Source organism: Sander lucioperca, chromosome 4 (genome assembly GCF_008315115.2).
Source record: "Sander lucioperca isolate FBNREF2018 chromosome 4, SLUC_FBN_1.2, whole genome shotgun sequence".
Classification (NCBI taxonomy): Eukaryota; Metazoa; Chordata; class Actinopteri; order Perciformes; family Percidae; genus Sander; species Sander lucioperca.
In genome coordinates this window covers 15,451,322-15,478,282 of record NC_050176.1, presented here as the reverse complement: position 1 = coordinate 15,478,282, position 26,961 = coordinate 15,451,322, and the positions used below count along the sequence as shown (strand labels likewise).

The 26,961-nt window shown below is 40.7% G+C and overlaps 1 protein-coding gene across 2 annotated transcripts in view; it reads left to right on the top strand.

The window, feature by feature from the left end:
- The window catches only part of LOC116042973 (protein ELFN1-like), a 148,620-nt gene that overhangs the window by 78,964 nt on the left and 42,695 nt on the right, over positions 1 to 26,961 (top strand). For both annotated transcript variants that reach the window (XM_036000858.1, XM_036000857.1), the window contains exon 2: positions 14,928 to 14,982. The gene's annotated coding sequence lies outside the window, so the exon portion shown is untranslated. The remainder of the gene's footprint in view (positions 1 to 14,927; positions 14,983 to 26,961) is intronic.

Below are 26,961 nucleotides of genomic sequence, written 5' to 3'. Positions count from 1 at the left end.
TGTGTGTGTGTGTGTGTGTGTGTGTGTTATTCTGTAGTTGTGCAGTTATGCCTCATAACTTTGCCCAGTATGCAACAGCCGATCGTTGACCCAACCGTGTGTGTGTGTGTGTGTGTGTGTGTGTGTGTCTGTCTGGGAGTGCTGCTATTAGCAGGAAATGGAAAATATTTTTTCCCCTGTGACTGTGCATGCAGATAGACGAGAGAAATGTGAGCTGTGATTCATGGCATTTCGTATCTGCAGACGCTTCTGAATCCATTTTCATTTGTTTGGAGGAGAGATTAGCTCCACGCCTGGCAAAACATCGTCAGGCGACTCAGGGAAGCGGGTTTGACACCGTGCCAGACAGGGAAAGTCCTAGCAGAGCATGCTGGGAGTAACGAATAAGAACAATGGGGCTTTGCCTCAAAACCGAGGGAGTTCAATTATGATCTCTACGGCTGCAACTCTGACTGTACTTTATATTAAAGTCCAACGGAAATGAAATTGCGGTTTTGTTTTTCACAACAGTGTAGAGATCTCCTTTACCTTGCAAAAAAATCCATACTCAAATGAAAGAAAGTAATATTTTAAATTTTCTGCACCTCCTGTCTATGAACATTTTACAAGCTAGCTGTTTCCCCTGTAAGCAGTCTACTTGTTCCTCTCTTGGTTTGGCGTGGCTGCCTGCTAGATTCTTCTCATCACTCTCAATGCCTCCTTCAGACTGTTTTTGCTGCAGATTGTTCTGTCTTCCCCTGGTAGGTGTTCTTCCCATCCTCCATTCCCTTCTTTAGCTCACTCTGGACAGACTTAACGTCCTCCCTGTCCCAAAGCCCTGAGAGCTCTCTTCTTTCTATTTAGAGAGGATTTGACAGCTTTTGTCATCCAGAGTTTGTCCTTTGGAAAACAGTGTTTGTTTTTTTTTTGATTCTTAAGTGTCCACACAGACACTAAACTAATCCGTAATACCGTGGGAGAGTCCTTTGATGTCCCACAGAGCAGGCTCAAGTCTGTGCATTCATTAACAGTCTATTGGACGTCACACACTCCTGAGACCAAACACTCACAGTCCTGACAGCAACGGGTTTCTGCTCGACAGCAAAGACGGAACGAGTCATGGTCTGATTTGTCGGGGGAAGAGAAGGTGATGGAGCTGTACAAGTAGATTGAAGTTCTGCTTTTGCATGTGCATATATTAGATCAAGTGCCCTTGTTGATAGCTGATCAAGTAAAAAAGTGGCCATTTGGGGGCAGTTAAACAAGCTGTAAACACAACATATTATCATCTTATGAAGTTGTTAAGGTGAACATGTTAGAAAACAGTGGTTTATTTACACATCCAGCAGACACTAAGAAACATTAGCATTTATTTGGAGTCGTGATTCTGGCTACATGCAAATGTCCGAGACCAATATTCCCTCTGCTGTTAGCTCTGGTTTGTTCCTCACCAACTGCTGAGGGAAATATGACTCTTTAGCTGCTAAATGCTGCACTATGTTTACCAGCTAGTCCCTAATTTTGTCTGCTTGCTATTTGGTGCTGGGCAGGTAGTTTACAGTAGTCATTTCATTCATTGATAATATACAAAAAAATGTTTAAGGCAGCTTTAAAAACGGAATGACATGGACACTTGAATGTCCTGGAAAGCTGCATCTCTAATGTGACCTCATCCTGCACTAGTAGGCATGAACATAAAATTCCACCAAAGACATAAAAAATGTATAAGCAATCCTGCCCCACTGCTGCCCTTCTATGAAACTTTACCCTTTAATGATATTCCAAAGGTTTATACTTTGCAACATGTGTGCTCCTACACCTGACTGATGCCAGTTTTGGCAGGGTGGACATAATTATCACTTCACATCAATTCGGCACACATTCTGCTTATACCGATCTTGATCAACAAAATCCCACATGCAAACAGCGTCTTGAACAACACAGATAATAAACACATTTCATTTGGCTTGTCTTGGCAGAATCTAAATGGAAATGTATTGTTGTGTCTCTGCCAACTTTTAAAACCTGTGAAAAGAAAGAAATGAAATGGAAGTTTACTACAGTATCTCCACTACCTGCTTCTATATACCAACTAACTGAGGGTCAACGTCAGGGCTGTAGTACTCGAGTCCGGACTCGGACTCGAGTACTACAGCTCGGTGGTATTTGGACTCGGACTTGTCTCGGACTCGGCCATTGGACTCACCAAATATTCTAGTTGGCCTCAACCGAGTCCAGCACTAAATGCTTTTTTTCCTAAAGTTACTTCCTCCTTAAAAACAAAACCATTGATGAAGCGAGCTCGTTCAGAAACAGGTATTAGTTTAACTCAAAATCCATCTAGAACTGAGAGATTGGTCACCTGGTATACGCTTGGCTGCATCATATACCTCAATCATCAGGTATCAATCATTTTCATTTTGGCCACAGACACAATGTCAGTGAGCAGTTTGTACTATGAATTCTTCAGGACAAGTAATAAGTTCAAGAATGGGAACATTTCCATTGTATATTTTAAGTAAATAATATGGCCTTATTTGATCCTATACTGTGTTACTCTGCACGTGCTTTTTGATTATTACAAAAAATAAAGCAAAGTTATCATCTTAAAATAGAAGATATACTGTCTCTCACATCACATACATTACGAAAAGGTAAGTAAGTGGTCTTGAAAGAAATTCTTTTTTTCTGTCTTGGTATTGACTGTCTCTCTTTTGGACTCAGTCTTGACTTGAACTCAAACTTTTTTGGACTCAGTCTTGACTTGAACTCAAACTTTTTTGGACTCAGTCTGGACTTGGACTCAAACTTTTTTGGACTCAGTCTGGACTTGGACTTGAACCTCTTTGGACTCTGTCTTCACTCGGTCTCGATTAGTCCTGGGGCCTCATTTATAAAACTGTGCGGTGAATTTGCATCAGAAGTGGCGTACGGACGAAACATGGGATGTGAGTACGCACAGAAATATTCAGATTTATAAAACCGTGCACACGCACGTCCTACACCCGATTCCCTTTATAGTTCACATTTGACTCTATATGTGGCGCGGCTTTGGCGGCTTCATGTCGTGCCCATAATTGCCCTTAAATAGGCAGTGAAACACCCCAAATTAATATTCATCCATACCGACATCATGCGCACAGAGGAAAACAAAGCAAAGGACTTTCAGTCAGTGTGAAGTTGTAGTTCTTTTTAAAGATAATTTTTTGGGCATTTTCAGCCTTCATTTCAATAGGACAGCAGAAGACATGAAAGGGGAGAGAGAGGGGGGAATGAGATGTAGCAAAGGGCCGCAGGTTGAAGTCAAACCCGAGCCCGCTCCTTCAAAGAGTAAACCTCTATATACGGGCACCCGCTCTAACAACTGAGCTATCCAGGCGCCCGTGGAGTTGAAGTTCTTGTTAGAGAGGTGGAAAAGAGGAAAAAATGTTTGGAGGGCACAGTGTGGGCATTACTAATTCAAAAAAAGCTGTAAAGTGACAACATGTTGCAGACGCAGTTAATGCCACAGCCTCAGAGGTCGGACCGTGGCCCAAATTAAAAATAAATGGTCCGATATTAAAGTTGATGCAAAAACACGCCTAGCGCTACTCCGAGAAAGTCTTTTTGCCGCGGGACGACGGAGCTGACCCCCCTTGAAGTGGGACAGGCATGGCGTGGTTTCTCCAAGTGTTCCTCTGTAACGCTGGGCCCAAAACAGCACAGAGATTTTCGCCAGTCTTGCCAGTCTTTTTGCTGTCGGTCTCCATTTGCCACATCTTCCAACATTACAAAACTAGCCATTGTGCGTCATTACGCATGGCATGCCTTTTTATACCCATCAATTTGGTTGTATCTAAAAAGCTATGTGTGTGGGAATTTATTTAATTGTAAATGACAAATAGTTCTGCGCAAGGAGCATGTAATTAATAAAACTTTATTTCTATTGCACCTTTCACAATGGTTAAAACATTTAAAACAAAAATAAAATGATCTAAAGCCATAAAAATAAACACTGTGTAAAACACTGTGATACTGTGTATGATGATCATATTAAAACGACATGCTCAGCCAGACAGACATCGAAAACAGCATCGGTGTACTGTCCTGTTTCGTATTATTCATGAGAATAAATTCCATAACATGCCAATATAATTACAGAACATTTGAGTTTTTTTTCGCAAATATATCTTCATTTGAATTTACGATAGTATCTTGTTTTATTTTATCTGTTTTTCACCGCAGATCGATCAAACAGGTGTTTGCGTAGGATATTAATTGTAATGGCTTTGTGAGTTCTTCATATCATCAATGAGAGGCAATATTTTGCACAATGGTCTCAGTTTCATGTGTTTCATCCATCTGCCGTCAGTGTCGCCGTTTCTCATTTCACCTGTTTCTGTGCGTACGCCTGGGTCAGAGTGTGGCCGTGGAGGACCACACGTTTTCCCGTCAAGTTTGCTTTTTATAAATCCCAATTATTGCGTAGAGAGTGGTGTACGTCTTTTTTTGTGCGTACGCCGCGTTTATAAATGACTACAATCCTTGTCGTTATACCTGCCACCTGATATGCCGCCTTTACGCAATTTAAATGGGGTTTTCTTGCCCTTTCACACTAGCACAATAAAATGGATCAAAGCCAAAAACATATTTGCCATGGTATGTCCTCCTAGCCTGCCCCAGCAAGTGCATCAAATTAAGGAAGTAACAGTGCCATTTCTTCTGCCTTTGAATTGTGCACACATTCTTTACATGTTCAGTGTAGCTGGATTTATAGTAACTCAGTATCTTGCATTTCACATTAGGTAAAGTGTGTGCAAAATGAGGGAAGGGATGAAAAAATAAAAATAAAATCAAAAGTAAGGGAAGAATGAATTTGGTTTAGTCCAAGCAAACATACAGTGGGGGGGCGCTAGTGCGCACGCGTAAGATGTAGACGTGCATAGCTTGTGCTCTCCACCGCACCTTATGCAAAATTACCGAACACCACGATAAAACTGTCTAAAAGTTGATATTTTTTGCTCGCTTGCCTATCTCATCCGCTGAACCTCGCTAATTTGAAAATGTCGCGGCAAAGAAACCCTCCTGGAAAGTCCAAGACCATCGATGGATACATCAACAGTGCTAATGCTAGCGGGGCTAATGCTAGCGGGGCTAGTGCCAGCGATAACCGTTCCAGCGAGCCCTCTGCTAAACCTCCGGCTACTACTTCGGATATCACGTCCATAGACAAAACTCAAATGTACGAGATATGCAAGGAAATGTGTAAGGAAATGTCAGAGACGATTCTGGGGAGACTCGATGAACGCTTTGATGCCTTTGACACTAAGTTTCAGTCTGTACTCTCCGTGCAAACTGACCTGCAAAACCGCATGGTCAGTCAAGAGCAAACGACCAGTGCACTTGAAGAACGCGTGGAAGTGCTTGAAGCCAAGTGCGAAGACTTAACAAAGTACACCAGCCAGCTTCAAACCAAACTACTGGATTTAGAAGCACGGTCCCGCAGACACAACATCAAGATTGTTGGTATAAAAGAGGATTCAGAGGAAGGAAAACCAACTGATTTTGTTTCCAAACTTATTCCTGAACTGCTGGGTAAACAGCACTTTCCACATCCAGTGAAAGTTGATCGTGCGCATCGCTCTCTGCAACCCAAACCAGCGGCGGGTGGCAAACCGCGCACCATCATAGCTCGCATTCATCATTTTCAGGTGAAGGAGCAGATTCTACGCCTCAGCAGGACGCAATCAATGGAGTACAAGGGAAACAAAGTTTTAATTTTCCCTGATTATACCAACGAAGTGATGAGCCAGCGCCGTGCTTTCCGAGATGTGATGAAAGCTCTGAGAGACGGAGGAGTTAAACATCACCTGCGCTACCCGGCCAGGCTTCATGTGTACTGGGATGAGGAGGAGAATATTCCCGAGGTTTTCAATGATCCAGCGGCAGCTGAAGCGGCTCGTTCATCGAAGGAATGTAGCGCTCCGGCAGATGGTTAAAGAACGCGATGAACATTTTTTACTTTCTATTTAAGGTGAGCGTGCTCGTTCTTCTGTGCTAAATGCGCCACACACTGTTGACCATTTTTCGAACTGCGTGTCGATAAGTGACTGTCCAGAACCATGACAATTATTGATACACCAGGGTGCAGGACAATTTCTTTTAAAGGCGTATTTTACTTTGTTTTTCAACGTGGTACTAGGTTTCAATTTTTCAAAACTATATTTACGTTGTGGTGGAGGGCGCTACTTGGGTCGGCCTACTATTTGTCCAGCAGCTCCTGTTTTGGCCAAGAAGGGAAGATACGCGTCAAGTTCGGGGGACGCGGAGGTGAGGGAGGGGGGGTGGATATGGTACTGTGTTGTTGTTCTTGTTCGGCTCAGATGCACATGTTTTATTCACTTGTATTCGGTATTGCAACAGCAATTGTACTTTTTTGTTTTTTTCCAAAATGACTCAAGTACAAGGTAAAATGCATGTAGGAGGCAGAGATTTACAACTGATTTCATGGAACGTGAAAGGGCTTGGTAGTGCAGTCAAAAGGGGGAAAGTTTTTAAACACCTGAAATCTCTTTCTGCGGATATAATTTTTTTACAAGAGACCCACATCAAAACAGCTATGCAACATAAGTTGAAATGCAATTGGGTGTCTCAGATATATCAATCACCATTTACCTCGCATGCCCGTGGTGTGGCAATATTGTTTCGAAAAAATATCCCATTTCAGGTAACTTCTGTTAACAACGACCCTCTTGGTAGATATTTATTGGTCTCTGGCACTATAAACTCGTTCTCATTAACCCTGCTTAATATATATGGTCCGAACACGGACGAGCCCAATTTTTTCAGAAAGGTTTTTGATCTGCTTCCAGACGACAGTGACTCAAACATAATAATAGCCGGGAATTTTAATTGCTATCTAGATCCTTTCTTAGATAGATTATCTACACGACCAGCACCTGAAATTGCATCTGTAAAGCTTCTAAATAATCTTTTGAAAACTAGGAGTCTAGTAGATATTTGGAGGATTCAGCATCCTACAAGCAAAGAGTATTCATTCTACTCAAATGTTCACAAATCCTACAGTAGGATTGATTATTTCTTGACTAGCTCTAACCTTATTTCTCAAATCACTAATTCCAAATATCATAATATTTTGATCTCTGACCACAGCCCCTTAGTAATATCATTAAATATTTCCCTCCCAAAACAGACTTATTCTTGGCGTTTTAACCCAAACCTTCTAAGCGATGACAACTTTGTTAACAATATAACCTCTAAATTGAAAGACTTTATAGAATTAAATGATAATGGTGAAGTGTCTGACTTGACCCTATGGGAAACATTAAAAGTCGTTTTGCGTGGTGATATAATCTCCTACACCTCAGCCATTAAAAAGGAGAGAGAGAGGAGACTGCTTGAAATTGGCAACGCTCTTCCTAGTTTGGAAAGAATTTACCAAAATTCTAAATCACCGGAGCACTACAAAGAGATATTGAAGCTTAAATATGAATACAATGATATTATGAGTGGCCAAGTTAAGAACTTACTTTTGAAATTAAGGCAGAAACACTTTGAGCTTGGGGATAAACCCGGTAAACTATTATCGCAACAGCTTAGAGGTGCCCAGGCTTCAAGAGCAATTTGTGGTATTAAGTCGAAAACAGGCATTCTTCTAACCAATCCTGTTGACATAAACCGTCGTTTCAGGGAATTCTATTCTGAGCTTTACTCTTCCAAACACAATGTTTCGCAATCTAATCTGAATGATTTCTTTGACTCTATATCATTGCCCAAATTGAGTGACGCTGCTACGAAATGTCTTGATTCAGACTTTACGCTGCAGGAAGTCATCAATGCCATAAAGTCATTCCCATCAGGCAAGGCTGCTGGGCCCAATGGTTACTGCGCAGAATACTATAAGAGATTTTGTGATATTCTTGCACCACTTATGCTCAGAATGATGCATAATTCTAAAAGTAATGGAAAACTGCCAAAAACCCTTTATGAAGCAAACATTTCTTTAATTTTAAAAAAGGGCAGGGACGAAACTGACCCTGCAAATTTTAGGCCAATTGCACTTCAAAATTTTGATCGCAAAGTAATAACTAAAATCCTGGCTACTAGATTGAACAAATATTTGGCTTCTATCATACATCTTGACCAGACAGGGTTTATTCCCGGCAGACTCTCTTTTTCTAATGTCAGGCGGCTACTCAATACTATTTACTCTGATTTTAGTGGTATTAAAGGAGCTTCTATTTTGTCCCTCGACGCACATAAAGCTTTTGATCAGGTCGAGTGGCCTTATATGTTTGAGTCACTGCGCAGGTTTGGATTCGGGGAAACTTTTATCTCTTGGGTGAAACTGATATATGTAGAACCGTGCTGTTCTGTTTTGACGAATGGTGATCGGTCAGCCCCTTTTATTTTGCAACGCTCGGTTCAGCAAGGCTGTCCATTGTCTCCGGCGCTCTTTGCTATTGCACTGGAGCCGCTCGCTGTTACAATAAGAGAGCACCCACAGGTGAAGGGGCTTCAGGTTGGAGGAGTGGAAACGCTCATCAGTTTATATGCTGATGACATAATATTGTATTTATACAATGCTGAAAAATCAGTTCCCCCTCTTCTTGAGTTGATAGAGTCTTTTGGTAGGATATCAGGGTACACGATTAACTGGTCAAAGAGTGAGTTTGTGCCTCTTTCTAATACTTTTTCACCAGGTTTTTTACAAAGTATTCCATTCAAAATAGTTAATGATCATTTCACCTACCTTGGTTTGACTATACCTAAGGATCCAAAACTAATATTTAAATTAAATTTCGCAGAATTTATTTCAAAATTAAAACAAAATATTGAATGTTGGAAAATTCTTCCCTTATCAATGATTGGACGCATAAACTCAATTAAAATGATCTCCCTTCCCAAGTTTTTATACTTATGTCAAAATCTCCCCATTTATCTCACTGCAGCCTTTTTTAAAGACTTGGACTCCATTATTTTGTCTTACATTTGGAATGGCAAAAATGCCAGAATTTCGAAGGCACACTTGCAGAAGTCTAGGTTAGAGGGAGGGTTGGACTTGCCTGTATTTAAGCACTATTACTGGGCTGCCAATGTTAGGGCATTAGTGTTCTGGCAGCAGGGATCCCTAGATAATCAGATGCTTACAGCCCCTTTGTGGCTTAAGATGGAGGCCAACTCTGTGAATAATTCTTCATTGCCAGCCATATTATTTTCCAAGTTCGAAAAGCCAGAGTCCTATAAGAATTTATGCTTTGTGGTAAAACAGTCAGTAAGAATTTTAAACCAGGTTAGGTGCTTTCTAAAACTACCAAATACATCAGTACAAACACCTATATGCTTTAACCATTGTTTTCTGCCTCCCTGGCATGACATATCATACCATGACTGGAGAAAGAAGGGCTTGGTCTCAGTTAGCAATCTGTACATTGACGGTAAATTTGCATCATTCAACCAACTGAAAGGAAAATATAATCTCTCTAATTCCCATTTGTTTCGGTATTTGCAGGTTAGGCATTACACCCAATCAAAAATTGAAGATTTTCAAAATCTACCCCTGGAGCATGAAATTTATGATATTTGTAAAAGCCCTCCTTTCTCCAAGCGTCTTATTTCGAGAATTGTACGTCTATTTGATGACTGTATTGCTGCGCACACTGTGAAAACTAGGGATACTTGGAAAGAAGAGTTAGGTGTGGAAATATCTGAATCCATGTGGAACACCTGTTTGTCTAATATTCATTCCTGCTCTATAAACAGTAGACACCAGTTAATTCAATTTAAGATTGTCCATCGCTTACATTACTCCAAAGTCAGATTACATAGAATATATCCATCAGTCTCCCCAGTGTGTGACAGATGTAATATGTCTGAGGATACACTGTCCCATGATTTTTGGACCTGCTCTTCATTGGTAAATTTTTGGTCTAAAATATTTGACTGGTACTCCAAAGCATATCAGAGACCCCTTCAGCCCGAGCCTGGACTTGCTATTTTTGGCTGCTCACAAATAACAAGGACAATTCCAACTATAATGCGGCAACCATTGGAACTGGGATTGATAGTTGCCAAGAGACTGATATTGAAGGAATGGAAGTCTTCCACTCCTCCTTCCTTTCAGGTATGGATCACTGACATGCTATCCATAATACAAATGGAGAAACTTCGCACCAGTCAAATGGACACATTTTTCCGTTCTTGGAACCCTTTCTTAACTCATTTTGAAAAAGCTAAAATACAGTAAACTAATTGTGTTCCTGTATTAACGACCTTTCCTCCTACTGCTGTACTAATTAAGACTGTAAACAACTGGCAATAGCTGTATCTGAGCCTTGTTTGTTTGTTTGTCTGTTTGTCTGTTTAATTTGAAAATGTAAATAAAATATTAAAAAAAAAAAAAAGCAAACATACAGTGCAGTATGAGGACATTGACACACAGTCAAAGTGGCTAAAGAGGGTTGATCCACCAGTTTAAGCCATTTGATCTGTTTTTATAAAATCATACTGTTTGCCTTGTTATCATCACTGCATATTTTATATTTTGTCCACCTTCTACTCAGACTTCTCATTTTTAAATCATTATTCATTCATTATTAAAACAACACATATATCACATGGTAGATTACAGAGATATGACATACAGAAGAGTCCAACCCAGGCTTCCATGACCGACTCAGTCTGCCCTGAGCTTGCCTGGGGCCAACTGTATTTCTTTTTTCTTTTTTCACAACAAATCAGATATCCCACGCTGCAGACTTCCCACTGATGGAGACCAGCTGAGTCTGACTCACTCACACTGCTCCTGGGCTTGCTGGTCACTGTGTTATTAGCCTTTACAGACACTATGTGAGGATAACAATAAACACCCAGCTCCTCTCTGCTGTCCTCTCCATTCACAGCCAAGGGGACGACAGAGGAGAAAAAGCACTGCTGATGCACAAGGAATAGCTAGTTAGTGTTGTGTGTGTTTGTGTCTGTGTCTGTGTGTGCGTGACAGTTCAGTAGTAGTTTCTATGTTTATCTTGGTAGCAATGCATAAGGGCCTCGGTTTTTGGTTATTGTTTTTCTACAGGCACCTCATTTATCTCTCCCCTCGTGTTTCCACCTTTTGTTTCTCTTTGTTTTTCTACCAAAGCTACCAGACCTCCTCTGTTTCTTCTTCCACGTCATGCTGCTTCACCTGAATGATTTTCATTTGTGTTGTTTTCAGTGAGGTTTTTTTCTTTTTTTAATGGCAAATGACGTAGTTAATGGCCAGGTAGACTGAAGCCAAAAAATCCTGAGACAAAATTGTCTTCATGGTTCATGGCACAGTAGGTGTGTGTGTGTGTGTGTGTGTGTGTGTGTGTGTGTATGTGTGTGTGTGCAGTTGTGTATTTGAGGACTTTGTCATCACCTGCAGTGATTAAAGAGTGTTCGTGGTGTTTGAGATGAAAAACTGATCTCTGCAGTGGACCTCAGAGCACTGGAGCTCAGGTATGTTGACTGAACTAAAAGGCTCATATGACTGCATGGACACATGCACAAACATGCGTCAATATCACTACACGTGTCAGCGGTATCTTCAGCTGCCTGTAACACTCAACAGCTATTAGTGTAACCGTTTGCAATTTTGCCTTTTCACTCAGTCATCCTTATTTCCCAGCATTTCTCTCTTCCTCATTCAGTCTCTCTTCATCTCTGTTGGTTCTGTCCATCTCTACATCCTCAGGCTAAAAAAAAAGCATAGTTGCGTGTGTGTGGTTTGTGTTTTATTGTGTGGTACTGTATATTCAGTTGTGTAACAGGGCTATTTATTTCTATAATTGTTCTTCTTTTCTTTTCTTTTGATTGTGCATGTCACAGTAGCTTGAATAGATTGTTCAAAGTATAGAGACTAGAGCTGTAGACTTTAGATCTAACCACTTGACTACGCTGGGACTTGACTCCCCAAAGACTTAACTTGACTTGAGACTTAAATCTTAAGTCCGTTTTGACCTTGTAAAATCCTGGAACATGCCCACGCATACCAAATATTAATGTATTAGGTCTATGCATTGAAAGGACAACATCTCAGCTAAGTGAAAACACTATTGCTGTATCACAGTTTCGAACACTGACATTAAATGTATTTGAAAGTCCAAAAAATGGTGGAAAAAATACACACACTATTGAACATCACGTGTATATGCAATGGAAGTACATCGGCAAGTGTCACATCTGAGGGTCAAGAATAGCCTCCATGCTCTGGCAAGAGACTGGCAGAGATGAATTTAGACCTGTTTCAAATCACGTTACTTGACTTGAACTTGACCCACAAGACCTAAAAACTGTGTTGTTGTGAGCAACACATGTATACGTCAGTATATGTGTCATTTTGTGGAGCTAGAGACCATCTTACCTACACAATGCTAACCAGACCCTGCAAAAACAAACTCACTAAAATCACACGTATTGCCTCTAAGATAATCAGTCTCCCCACACCCAGCCTATCAGACATGAATGACACAGCCATCACACACCTAGCACGTACAATAGCAGCTGACACAGACCATCCCTTGAATCGATTCTTCACACTATTTCCATCCGGTCACAAATACAGAGCACTGAACTGGACTAATGCCTATTTCAAAAAAGTTTTGTCCCCACCGCTGTCACAGTGCTGAACAAACTGTAATACCGCCACCACCACCTCAGTTGCTTTGTAGTTTTTACATTTGGTATGTTTATGTGGGTGTCTTAATGTGATGTGTTTTGTATATGTGTTACATGTTTTATGTGTTCTATATGTGGTGTTGTGCTATGGAAATAAGATGTGTGGAAATGATTATCCCTATGGGACAATAAAGACTATCTATCTATCAACTATCTATCTTAAGATACTGATTTGGTGATTGATGCAATATGAGTGTAATTATTGTGCTTAGAAAAGACTCACTTTTTAATCAAAGACAGATTTGGTTTCACAGTGCTGCTCAGATGACCTTTGCTTGCCAAATTATACCATAAAGACGTTATGATGCAGAAAAGCACCTTGACGGAAGACTATACTTGTCAGAATAGTGCATTCATAATACACCCAGTCAGTCATTTTGCATTAAAATTAATCTACAATACACAGATAATCAGATTATTTAGCTTACATTATTATTTCATGATTTTTAAATCTAAATTATAGATTTAGAAATGCGCTGCAATCAAATACTGTAAAACATAATATCATGCGGACTAGGTTTAATAGACTTACAGGGGTGGACAAAATATCATGAACACCTGATAGTGTAAAATAATTCAATTAAACAGCCCTGCAACAAATTGATCATTAGCTAAAATAGTGTAAGAAATGGAATAAACTATTCGTCTGTCTGCCCTAAATTAAATGTAAGCATTCCTGGAACTTCCACTGTGTAATGATATTGTAATGAAATGATAGCGGCTCTGCCCTGCTCTTTATTTGGTTTGGGGAAGTTTACACTCCATCAACTCCAGCCAAAGTTGCAAGAAATAGTGGTTCATTTGCCAAACTCTTTAAAGGTCCTATGACATGCTGCTTTTTGGATGCTTTTATATAAGCCTTAGTGGTCCCCTAATACTGTATCTGAAGTCTCTTTCCCTGAAATTCAGCCTTGGTGCAGAATTACAGCCACTAGAGCCAGTCCCACAATGAGATTTCCTTAGGATGTGCCATTTCAGTGTCTGTAGCTTTAAATGCTATAGAGGAGGAGAGAGGGGGGGCAAGGTGGAGGGTGGGGGTGTGGCCTTGGCCAACTGCCACTTTGCTTGTTTGCAAGCCATGATGTCTCTCTCTCTTTCTCATGGGCGGGCCAAATTCTCTGGGTGGTCAAAGCAGAGAAAGGGGAGGTAACCTTTCCTCTTATGACATCATAAAGGGAAGATTCCAGATCGGCCCATCTGAGCTTTCATTTTCTCAAAGGCAGAGCAGGACACCCAGGGCTCGGTTTACACCTATCGCCATTTCTAGCCACTGGCTGGCTTGTGGAACGCATATTAATGTTAAAAAACCTCATATAGTGAGATGTTCATGCCATGGGACCTTTAACTCTTTCCTCATCCTCAAGTCCTATTTTCTAGTAGAAGTAAAGCATACTCTGTGAAAATACCAACAATAAAGCATAACCTGTCTAATGTTCTTTATTTAAACCATCTAAGTGTTAGGTTAGAATGGTATTTGAATTACATTTTTATTTGTACTACACACCCCAATTCCAACGAAGTTGGGACGTTGTGTAAAACGTATGCAATCAGCCCCGCTGTCAGGGGCGGGGGGGTCAAAGGGTAAATATGACCAAGGTCTATGGTTGACCCTTAAATGGGATCAAGTAAACAAATCAACAATTTACAGAGGTCTACTTGACACTTGTGGATGCGACGGAGAAGGTTGTAAACTGTCTCCATATAAATTTGTGTTTTTCCTGTGAGGCAGAGACTCACTTTAGCCTTGGAAATGGGAGCTCTTTCTCTCCATCTCCCTTTCTCTGTCCATCATCATTGCCAACTGTCAGATGTTGCTGTCATCCTCAGCCGTCCCTTCATCCATCTCTCTAATGGGAATCCCCCTCTGTTTTCTCTTCACACACACCGTATTTCTACAATCCCTTGCTTTTCTTCTCGCTTCTGTGTCCCATTTGTCAGTCTATCTCTCCTCCGCTTTCTGACATACATACTGCAGAGCTTTAAAGGTGTCCTATTAATTGTGTTATATAAATCACATTTTTTTTACAATTATTTAACTAGTTTTACTTCATCCCAGTAACCAGGGGAAATAAGCTGAGTCCAAACTTAATTTCCACCCCTAGGTTTTTCTTTCCTGATGCTGCTTAGCTGTCCTAGACTTCCAGTCTGTGCTGCTGCCAAATGATTTTCAGAAATCTCTCACCTTTGTCATTCTAACCACTCTCCTCCCACCCCTTCCTGTTCCCTTCTCCCCCCTTTTCTCTCTTTTATAGTGATGTGAAAAGTGCGCCGAGACTGAGGGTTCTGTTGGTTCCCCCATCTGCAAAGGTAAAAAAGTTTTACTGTTTTACTGTTCTCTACTGTTGTGTTTTCCATTCTGCTCTCTGTCTCTGCTTCTGAATGCCAACCTTTTGCTGCTCAATGAGAAGACGTCAGCAGAATTCAAAACATCGCTTTAACAGTACGGAACGAAAATGGCATGCAGCAAATATTACGAATAAATGTTACACCTACAGCATGCTTACAAGGCTTGCATGCAGGAAAACGTGCACACACTCGTGCTCATGACAGTTAACAGGATATTCATCTTGTGATTTACCCGTTATTTCCTTTGGGAAAACGTTTCTGTTACAAATTCAAGAGTGCATTTTGTATTGTGCGAGTGTGTATGTATGTGTGTATGTGAGAGAGAAGGTGCAGAAAATCGTATTTTCTTTTCCCTTTATGAAAAATTGTGAGCTGTCAAAGGTTTAAGGGTTACAGCCATCCAAGGACGGCAGGATGTGTAACAGAAAAACAGAGATGCTCGATGTACACCCAGCTTAGAGCTGTGTGTATCGAGTGATAATGCTATAGTTCATCATGTTATCCTTATCGAACATTACAGTATGATGTATATTTTTTCAGCATCTCACGTATCAAGGTCTGTTTTTCAACCAATCTTGTCCAAAATAAGCATCATGTCAGTGTGGCAGTATGAAACTCTGTTCAGCACATGATGTTGTAGCTATCTGTAAGGGAGGAGCACCCAGAGTGTTAGCAGCTGTGTTTCGGTGTTGAGGTTTCCCTTAAATTACATAATTAATAATCTCAAATGAATATTGTTACAGTTACACACATTCACACCTGGAAGCTGCACAGTCTGATCTGTTGGTCCGTGAGAAGTGTGGAGCAGTAGTTAAGGCAGTTTCAGGGGCTTGCTCAAGGGCATCTCAGCAGTGGTGATGCTGCTTTTTCACTTTCTCCATCCAGATTTATCCTGTCAGTCACGGGACAGATCTGTAGCTATCATTGAGGACACTGAGGCTATTTTCTCTGCGTTTTCTCTGGGAATTTTGGGTTTTGGCAACCTGGGGGTAGTGATATTCTACAATTGGAAAAAAAAATCCAGTATGTTTAGACTCAGTATATTTCAATTTGACTCCTTTTCTTGGTAAACATTCAAGAGGAGGCTTTGAAACAGCTTTCATGTTTCAAAGCCTTCATGTTGGGAAGTAAAATTACAAAATAATATATAATTTAGTAGTTAACTGAATGAATAAGATATAAAATAAAATACTTTAAAGAATTTTTTTTTTTTGGAGTGTGGTGTGTTGGGGGGACTTGGACTCATGACCTGAGTATTTCTAACATTTTAGTCACAGCCCTAAACGGGGATTAAACTGGTGGTCACTAACTTGCTTTGTTAACCTTTAGGCTACTGTTGCTACAGTGAATGCTGTTTCAGTTCCATTTTTGGCTGCACATCACCGCTGGGTGATGCAGGGGGAAATAAACATGACAACATCTTGGACAAAGTGGACTTAACTCTAAATGAGTTTCACTGATAGGGGGTTTGTTTTGATTTTGGACTGTGATTCAGGGGTTAACTTGTGCTATCTGATAAAGTGGCTATGAACAATCAATATTGTCAGTTCCCCTCAGCTCAGTTTTATTTGGCTTCACAGCCAAAACATTGCTGTGTTAAGACGTATATAGCATTGTTTCCAGCTCCAGGAGTTGGTGTGGACCAAAACCAGCTAAAACAACCAGAGCTGAACAGCTTAAAGTGAATATATTGGATTTACATTCACCAGGTGGCCAAAAACACAACTCCGAACAAATGTTAATGTTGCTCAGTATCTGATGGATGTGTGACTAGGTAATTGTTTGCTAATAGGTTCCCCATATCAACAGCCAGTTCACATACTTAATGACACTTCTCTACTAAAACTGTTACATTGCATTTCAGCATTTACCATTGTCCTGTAATTGACACTCGTGGCCACTTTAAAAGGTGATAATATGTTAGCATTCATTGTTTTCATAACTTGTTTCTGCATCTCCCCTGTGGCCAAATTATAAAGTATTGCAAATTTACCATCCCTTCATAACATACTTCATTCTGCAATGTGTATGGACTAAGAATCATCCATTGTAACAAATTATTTGCATTATTCCAATTATTAAAATGTTACCCCTGAAACCTGCCAGGCTTCATTATCTAACAGAGATGTACACAAATAAAAGAGTCTTAAAACAAAATTAACAGCAGGAGAGTTTGCAGATAATATCTGTCCTGTCTGCCATGATCAATAATCTCTTTAGCTGCACCTTGGGCTCTAAATTGCAGTCACGGTCACACTGCGGGAAGTCGTCAATCAGACTTGGAGTTATCACAGAGACCATCGACAACATTCATGTGCAGCTGAGAAATCACAATCTTCATCACTGAGGGAAGGGACAAAATACGATTGAGAGAACATCATCATTATCATCACTTTCATCGCTTATATTGTCACTGTGACCTTCATCATTCATCAGTTTAATTACAATCATCATGCTGCCTCCACAACTGTGCACATGATTGTTGCTCCGTCCGTCCCTCCGTTATTCTGCCTTCTCTCCGCCAAACAGCATCTCTGCTCTCATGTGGCCTCCTGCCCTCGTCTGTCAGCATTTACGCACCAAATGACTTTTGACCAGGATTCAAAGCTTTTCTATTTCCAGCACTAATGCATGTGAATGTCCTGTTTGTGACTGTCTGTCTGTGTGTGCGCATGTGTGTGTGTGTATGTGTGTGTGTGTGTGTGTGTGTGTGTGTGTGTGTGTGTGTGTGTGTGTGTGTGTGTGTGTGTGTGTGTGTGTGTGTGTGTGTGTGTGTGTGTGTGTGTGTGTGTGGTGTGTGTAAGAGTGTGCATAATGAGGTGATTTTTATTCTGTCCTCTTGCCCTGTCAAGACCACAGATTCAATTTGTGAGTTGAGATAGAAAGAGTGTGTGTGTGTGTGTGTGTGTGTGTGTGTGTGTGTGTGTGTGTGTGTGTGTGTGTGTGTGTGTGTGTGTGTGTGTGTGAGAGAGAGAGAGAGAGAGAGAGAAAAAGAGAGAATTTCTTGCCAAAGGATTCTCATCTTTGAGCCTAGAATCAGAGATGAATGCTATTTTTGGCAGGCTGTATTTACCTCTGTGTGTGTTTGTGGGGGAAAGATGATGGAGAGCTCAAATTTAACAACTTGGCATAAGCTTGTGTGTATGAGAAAGAAAAGAGACAGAGGGAGGAAAAGGTGGCCAGGAGAGAGGAAGAAGGGGTGGTTGGGTTGGGTGTGAACAGAGGAGTGCGTGGAGAGACAAGGGATTTTTAGGAAAGTGAAATTTCAGATTACAAGAGGGCAGATATATCTGACAGGAGAAACAAGTGCTGCTCTGCCCAGAGGGCGGATTAATAAATGATACATACACACAAAAACAATGCACACGTCACTTTTACTCAGAAATTGATATTTATTAAAAAAATACAAAAAAAACCAATGATAGACACATGCACACACATTTTTTCATCGGTGCGTACAGACTTCTATGTGATATGAACTTTGGGAATTCTAATACATTTTTAAGCCATATACACTCAGTTCCCAGTTTAGGTACACCTGGCTAAAACTAATGCAGTTTTATACAGTCAATACATCATTGCCTTATTCAGAGAGGTGTTTCTGTTATTTAGCCTACCATCATTAATATAAATGGGTTGAACAAAGTCAATTCATTCAATTGAAATAACTGTTACCACAGTCCAGGCAGCAGTTGTGTCTCCTGCACAATGGGAAAACAAATTAGGAATTTAATTTAAAAGCAGTTTCTAAGAACCAGGGTTGAGCATGCTCGACCTCAAGCTGTTGCATAGTACTCCTTAAGAAACCTTAATAACACGTCAACTATTTCCAATATACACTTTTTTATATACTGTTTGGAATGGTCTTTGCACCCCGACAGCAATAAATAACTTATGGGATCTGACAAAGGAGTGAAAAAGATCTGTCATCTGCAGCTGCTGTAATCCTGTAAAAACGCCCTCCATTTACTGCCTTGCGGTCCGCTTGATAAGAACCAATGAAATGCCTCCTTGCGTTGCTGCGAGGATTCTACCCCTCCTGTGTACGAGCCTGCGCTCAAAGCGTGTTGTCGCCGCGGAAGTTACTGCAAGTATACTAGAGAATGGAGGAGACACAGATACTATTTAGTTTTGATGAGTGAAATTGCGGTCCTTTCTCCACTCTGCTCGTGCACGACTGTGTGTGGGTCGAGGGCAGGGCGAGGGGTTAGATGGAGCCCTGATGAGATGCTACTTCCAAATCTTGCTAGCTTTTTAATTTTACCACCCCTGCCTTTAGTAACTTGCAATAACCGCTTTTGCTGAACTTAACCCTGCAGAAATGTGCAGAGGAAGTCACAAAAGTGAGAACTTGACACTTGACTTGAAAGCAAAATAAACATACCTGTATATTTAAAATTTTGACCTGAAAAATCCTGGAACAATGACAGTAAACACGATAGCAACACTCAGGGCTTGCATGATCACAGCTGGCATATTTTTTGCATTGAAAGTATTTGTTCTCAGGCATGCAAAAACGCTATTAACAAAACTGTAAAAGCAAAATATGCTGTTATTTTTATGGTCAACATTACAAGATCTGACTTGAGTCATGCTCATGCTGGTAGAACACGAGATGCAAACAGTTCTGGGACTCACACTAATCTGAGTATTGCCATGCAGTGCCACCAGTGGTCAAAAACTCCACAGTGTCCCTTGAATCTGTTCACAAGGTTAAGTCATGGGGTCTAAATAGAGTCTCACACAGTGTAATTTCTACAAGCATAACTGTTATGCCAGCAAGGAGTAAACAGCTGTACACATCAGTCCAAATGTGTAGTAAAACACACGTCAAATAATATATTATACCCGTTCTTAAGTGATCAATCACAAGGCTGTTATGACTCACAGTATGTAATGGTGCGTAATGATACTATGGCTACTGCGGGGCTGTTAGTGTATGCTGACAATGCAAGACTGAGAACAGAGCAAGTCTTATTTTCCTGCCTATGAGGATGATTTAAGTATATGCTCAGAGCATCTTTAATGAAGGTGTGTCAGTGTTCATTCATGATGGAGGCTGTGAACTCTGCATAGGCTGAGGTCATTATATTTTAGCTCATTTGTGAATAAACAAAAAACATCCAGGAAGCCAAATATTGTTCTGTAAACAAATCTGAAAATCAGATTTAGAAAGAAAATCTATATTTAAAAACCTGATTATAGAAATAGTATTTTCAAAACAAACCCTTTAGATTAATTATATATATATATATATATATATATATATATATATATATACTGTATATATTGTTATTGTATTTATTTAAGGGACTCTAGTGTATAATCACCAGCTTAAAGCTGTTGTCTTTTGACATCATTTACTACAAACTATAGCAGCACAAAACAATTTTTAGGTGGAGGTAAAAATCAGCTCAAATCAGTCTTTTCTGTTTTCATTTGAAAAGGCAAGGTTTTTGGAACTTGGGGAAAAATACTACATATGCATGTTTTTCATTTTGTGCCTACAAGACATTTCTTGCCCCAAATCCTCTCTTTCGTGCATCTGACCCCTCTACTTCACCAAAGTTCTTTCCTTACAGATGACAGATGACACAGACGCCAAGATAAAGAATGAGGATTTTCCTCAGCTCACGTTGACTTGTTGAAGTAGGAAGAAGAAGTGTGCGCAGCCTGATATGATATCATTAAAGTCGTCCGATATCTCTCAGGTGGGGTGTAGGCTCCAATAAAAATCCAAATTAGATGAGTCGGCGCAGCACGCAGCAGATCCATCTTGGTTTATTGATAAAGCTCAGCGCCAGCAGGAGACACATTTCAGCACTCAGCCATCATCAGCACCACACTCTAATTATCCATGTATCTACCTGACTGAACAGGGGCTACGTGTGCCATTTGTAAACATTGATATATTTTTTGTCAAATGAATAATTACAAAGCAGACCGTATTAAAGACAAATTCAGACCACATTTCCCATAAAATGTTATAAAGATGTTGATTTCTGTCTTCCTGTCTCTCTCTGGCATAAGTCTGCATATATTTATTGTCTCTTTGGGTTTTGTGCAGGATAAAGATGTAATTCATTTTTCTACAACCTTCTCATTCCCCCCATGTTCTACGAAAGCAATGCTGCACAAATCTCCATATTGTCAAGTCATTATTTATCGTAAAAAAAGTTTTATTATTTTGAAAACAAGTAAACAAATCTGCCAGTGCAGTGTTAGTTTCCACATGTTTCCAGTACAAATTAAAAAAAATGGTGCAGAATCACGTGTTACAATATTTAGGGATTTTTAGAAAATCCTTGATAAAAGTTGATTCATACAGGAAGCTAATCGATAAATCTCACTGCACTAGCAGATTGTTTGTCACTTGTGTTAGGAAAACAAGACATGTGTGGCTCTATGACTCAGTAACAGACAAAAATGTGTCCGCAAAGATGGTGGAGTTATTCTTGGAATGAACTCAACAAATAAACACTGATGCTCTTGAAGAAAAAGGGTTGAAATCTTTAAACATGTACATAGGAGCAAACGTCACGTCACGTTTACTCGTGTGTAGAGAAGCAGGAGTAATGTGGAGTTTTGAATGAATGCATAAAAAGGTCAGGCAGGTATTATATCCTGTTTATAAGGACCTGCCGAGGTCAAAACCATTCGTTGGTGTCTTCTTGTAAATCCCTCTTCTTCTTAATGCTCGGATGTTTGTATTCTTCCGGTTTCACGCCAGCCGCATGATAAAAAAAAAACCCTGTCATCAACACGCCCACTCGCTTGCTATGAATTCTCTGGACAGTATCCTGCTCTTTTTACACATGGGCTGAATCAAGCATTGCACAGACTTTGTACTAAGGAGCTGGCAGGGTAAAGTCGGTTTAATATCCAGTCCAACTGATTCGAACATTTGCGTTCTTACATACAGCTCCTCCAGGTAATGTCTAGATAAGTTAAGGGTCGCAGTGCAAGTTTGAAAGTTTAAAGGGGAGCTATTATATGGCATTTTCAGGTTCATACTTGCATTTTGTGTTTCTACTAAAACATCTTTACGTGCTTTAATGTTCAAAAAAACACTTTATTTTACTCATACTGCCCGTGGCTGCTGCACCTGTATTCACCCTCTATATTAGACGCTCTGTTGGAGCTCCTGTCTCTTTAAGCCCCCTCTTTAATGGTGTGTACCTATATCTTCAAATGATAAGCTTAGCAAAAGCAATGGCAATGCATGTGAGAAACAAATGTCCTTGGAAGATCCTGTCAGCATCCTTGTGGTTCATTTGTCTCAGCAGAGTGGCGACGACAGCTGTAGACAGAGAGACGGACAGAGCAAAAGAACGACGGAGAGAAGTCGATGCAGAGCCGACTGACAGTTGAAAGACAATCAAAATCAGCCACATAACTTCTCCTCGCTTTAACGCGGGCACACACATCCAAGCCACACATGCACAGATGCCTTTGAGATGTGACAGACGATCGACTAGCAACGTGTGAGGGAAACAAAACTGAAAACAAACAAAACGAATCATAAAGTATGAGGAGGTATATTTCGTATACGAAGGAACTACCAGGAACAAGAGAAAGAGACAGAGCATAACAGACTGTGTGTGTGTGTGTGTGTGTGGGTGGGTGGGGGGGGGGGGGGAGAGACAAATGTGCTGAGACAAATATGCTTCTTATCCACTAAGCAAACTAGGAAAATCCAATGAACAAATATTATAAACAGAGCTACAGCTGGAAGGTTTATGGTTCACATACACACCTACACACCTATTCACCTACACACACACACACAAAAGTTATGGTTTATTTCATATTAGAATCCGATTTCAAAGTGTGTACATGCTTTGGGGCAACAATAGCCTCAAATAGCTGATTATCTGCTGAAAATTAGCATCTTTGCCTGTGTGTGCGTGTGTGTGTCTTGTCCTAAAGCATCTCATTTAAATTCTTCAAATGTGAAATTTGCAAGGTGGGACACTCACAGACAGATGTCTCTTGAGATTATGCAAAATGGTTGAAACCTCTCTGTAAATCTGCAGCCTAGTCAGATCTTTTTCACCCGGCACCTAAAACCATATTAAATCTTCCCCAGTACATTATTTTGGTGAAGGAAAATGACTAATAGAATAATCCCTCGTTCACGCTTAAGAACCAGAATCGAAGCTTGTCACAAATCCAAAACAATGCCATCTGAGTCGGAGGAAAACCAAAAATAAGCTGTGAGGAAGTTGGTTTTATGGTGGGGAAGGCAGGTGAGGTGCTGGGAAAGAAAGAGCTCATTTCCAGCATCACATCGTATTTGGAATAAAATTGAATTTATACCATATATCATATTCTACTGAATAATCTGATCATTATACTTTCTGCAAAGTAACTACAGCTGGCAAATGAAAGTAGTGGGCTTTCAAATGTTTCCATCTAAAATGTAATGAAGTACAGTTATAAAGTAGCAGAACATGAAAATTGTGTACATGAGTAACCACCGCATTTTAATGTGAGCATGTTGTGTTAAAAAAAAGCTACAGTACATGTTCAGACATACAGATGCAAAGGTAATTTGCCTCTTTTGAAACATGTTCGTCCACTGCACGTGACGTGCGTCCGTGCGTGTGTGCGTGCATGCGTGCACGGTGATCTGGGAGAATCAATAAAGACAGATTTATAATGCTCAGCAGGAGCGTCTTTGTAAGGGCCTGTATTACAGCGTATCGCATGTTTTCAGGAAAATGTGAGACCTCAAAGATAAGAGCATCAAATCATCGAATGTAGTCGATATCCCGCTGTTCTAGAAGTATTGGAAGTCACAATTTTCAAGCATGTCAGAGCTGAATTATGAAGAAATGTCAACAAAATAACAAAAAATAGAGACAGACTAAAGTCTGACTTCTATCAGGACCAATATGTCACACAGCTGGTTTATCTGTGCAGGAAATAAATATGTTTTTGTTTGAAATACGGGGAAAAGAAAAATTGGTACAAAACATCATAAATCATTTAGAAGAAATGTAACTTGATGGAGAAGATGACTCAGGCAACACATTTAAAAAAGTTCTGTCTTATTTCTTTATTTTCTGGTTGTACTTTGATCAGATTTAACAGTTTGAAAGTATTTCTTTGTAGAGGTTATGGATGTACTTCATCTTCAGTGAACATATGATAAGAGTAGCAGGCATTAAAGGAGAATTCCGGTCGATTTCAACACGTAGCTCTGTTGTTTGTCAATTTGGAGTGCTGTCAGTAGCAAGAAAAACAAAAACAATCGGTGCTGCCTACACCGTGTTATCCTCCTGCTAGCATTAGCACCCAACAGGCTTAAACAGGGCAAGTTTTACACTTGTTTTTAGCCTCTTAACATATTCAAAATGTCATTATAAGTGCCTACCCATGTGAAGTGATTCCTTCCGAGTGAACACAGTGAATCTGACTGCAGTAGATGTGAAAGAAATGCATGAAAGTTCTGCTAATTCAGCCCTGTTTAGTTCTGGTGTTGAGACGGCAGTTGAGTGCTTAGGGACCGTCTTGAAAATATGTTTGCATCTCTTTTCTGTGTTGTAGTTTGTAGACGGTCCTGAAGCACTCCTTGCAGTATCAACACCGGAACTAAACAGGGCTGAATTAGCAGAACATTTAAATTTTTTAATTTTAAGCACCCAATCTCTTTCCACTGCCACTCTCTTTCACTCTCCTTCCTCTACTGTAATGGCATGTGTTTGTGTGAGAGAGCTTTTGTGTGTATTCGGGATGTAAAATCACATTTATCACATTGTGCTAGCTGTTGCTGGCTGCCTCCTCCTTACTTCCCCACTAATGTGTGAATGTGTGCTCATGTTCTGGGGCTGTGTGTGAGCTTGCTTCTGCAAAGGCATTTTGTTTACATGTTTTATGGATGTAGCGCATGGAAGCATTGTGGCTGTAATGCACGCCTTAGCAAATCAACCAGCTATGCATTTAAATTGTGCATGTGAATGTCAGCTTTTTATTGGCCAATTCAGTGAAGCGGTGTCCTTGGTCAACAGATTTTATGAGGTTAGCTTCATCAGATCACACACACACAGCCTGTCCATGTAGGGTGACTCCAATCACACCTCTCAAGGTTTCTGCTGGTTTGTATGGAGTTGGATGAAGCTCCGGCGTGATGAAGTGATGACCTCGGCACCCCCCTGGTTGGTCCATGTAACTGCTTTATGTTTCATGTTACATAGCAGCTTTCCCACACACACAATTGCAATATAACTTAGGAGGCAGATACAATGTTGTTTTCTCGTCCCCATACACTGAAAATAATGAGGCAGCTGGTTCCCATGATGCCTGACTGGCCGGGTCCCCCTCCCCTCACCGTCAATCAAGTGGCGGACACCCGCTTATTAAAGCTTAAGCAGGCATTCACACATTATTTATACACACACACACACACACACACACACACACACACACACACACACACACACACACACACATACACACAGTCTGACTTCACCTAATGCTGATTTAGCAGCACATACCATCTGTCAAGAATGATTAACCTTTCCATCAATCACTGTTTTTTCCAGACACACATTTACAAAGCAGGCACATGCTGGCTCTCACATGTACTGAGTGAGAGCATCAACACATTCATATAAACACGACATAAGAAATGTAGTTTTAATCCTCAATGTTTCTTTATTTTAAATTAGTTCCTGCCCCTGTTTATGGCTCTAAAAAACTGTTTCCCTAATTAGCTTCTTACAAGCAATGAGCTCCTACATGAACACAGTATTATTTGTCATGATATTAGTATGATTAATTTAGAACAACAGAAGAGTTTTCTATACTTACGTTTTGTCTGCTCGTGCTCACACTGCGTTAAAGTGGATGGGGCTCTGTTGGAAACACACCAATCAGGATTAAACAACAGAAGACAAGTCTGACAACAGGCGCTGTCAGACAGTGACGGTACAGATCCATTTTTGCGACACGACTGAAGCGTGGTGTCGCGACGTAATACATCCATGGTTGATGCTCCATGCCCCTGACCAGCAGCTGACTGGACGAACGTGTCACGTGGGTCTGGCTGCTCGAGAATTTCAAGCCACTGTCATGGCGGCTCGGACGGAATACAATCTCATATTTTACGAAAATAGTTCACCGAAATGTGTTTCTGAAAACATTTTAAGCGAGAAATAGGCCATACAGTTGCTGAATCTGTCAGATCGACAAAGGTTAGTTTGAAAGATTTTCGTCTACTTCTATTGCATAGTCGCGTTCAACGGATTCATTTGCATAAAGATGGGCATCGGCCAGCTTTTTGACGCACAGCATTTTCTCAAATGCAGTGCTGCCTTCCCAGAATGCTTTGCGTTGAAGTTGAAGTCGCTTGACGTCACCCATAGGAATAGAGTGGCACGTGGCGTGACAGAAGCGTCGCACGGCCAAATGGATCACCAGTGTGAGCTTCACTGCTGCATCTGCTGCCCAGCAACATTTGTGTTCTGTATTTTGAATGGGCAGCAGCAAGGTGCAGCTCTGCAGCTCTGGCAGCTGGATACTTCTGATCCTACTAGCTACAGGTTGCTGATGTTCACTTAGTTTTTTAGTTTGATGCTAAAAGAGGGTAGCCTAGAAATCTAGACGCACCCTATCTGCAGCAAATGTAATTTGCAGCCAGGGGGTCTAGCAACTCTCCGTTGGCTTGTGAGCTGGAAAAGCCAAACTCTAGCCAGGCCAATCACATCGTGTATAGAGTCGGTGGGCGGGCTTAACATAATGACGGCAGAGTTACGACGGTTCGGCGTGAATTCCCTGCTACTTGAAAACAAAGATGATGGCTGCTGCTGCAGGCGAACAGCGGTCTTTCGAATTGGCTTTGGCCGCGACTCTAGAAGACTTGGAGTTAAGCTTTTCTTTGAGAAAAGAACAAAGAACGGCACTGAAGTCATTCTTAAAAAAGTAAGCGTTCGGAGT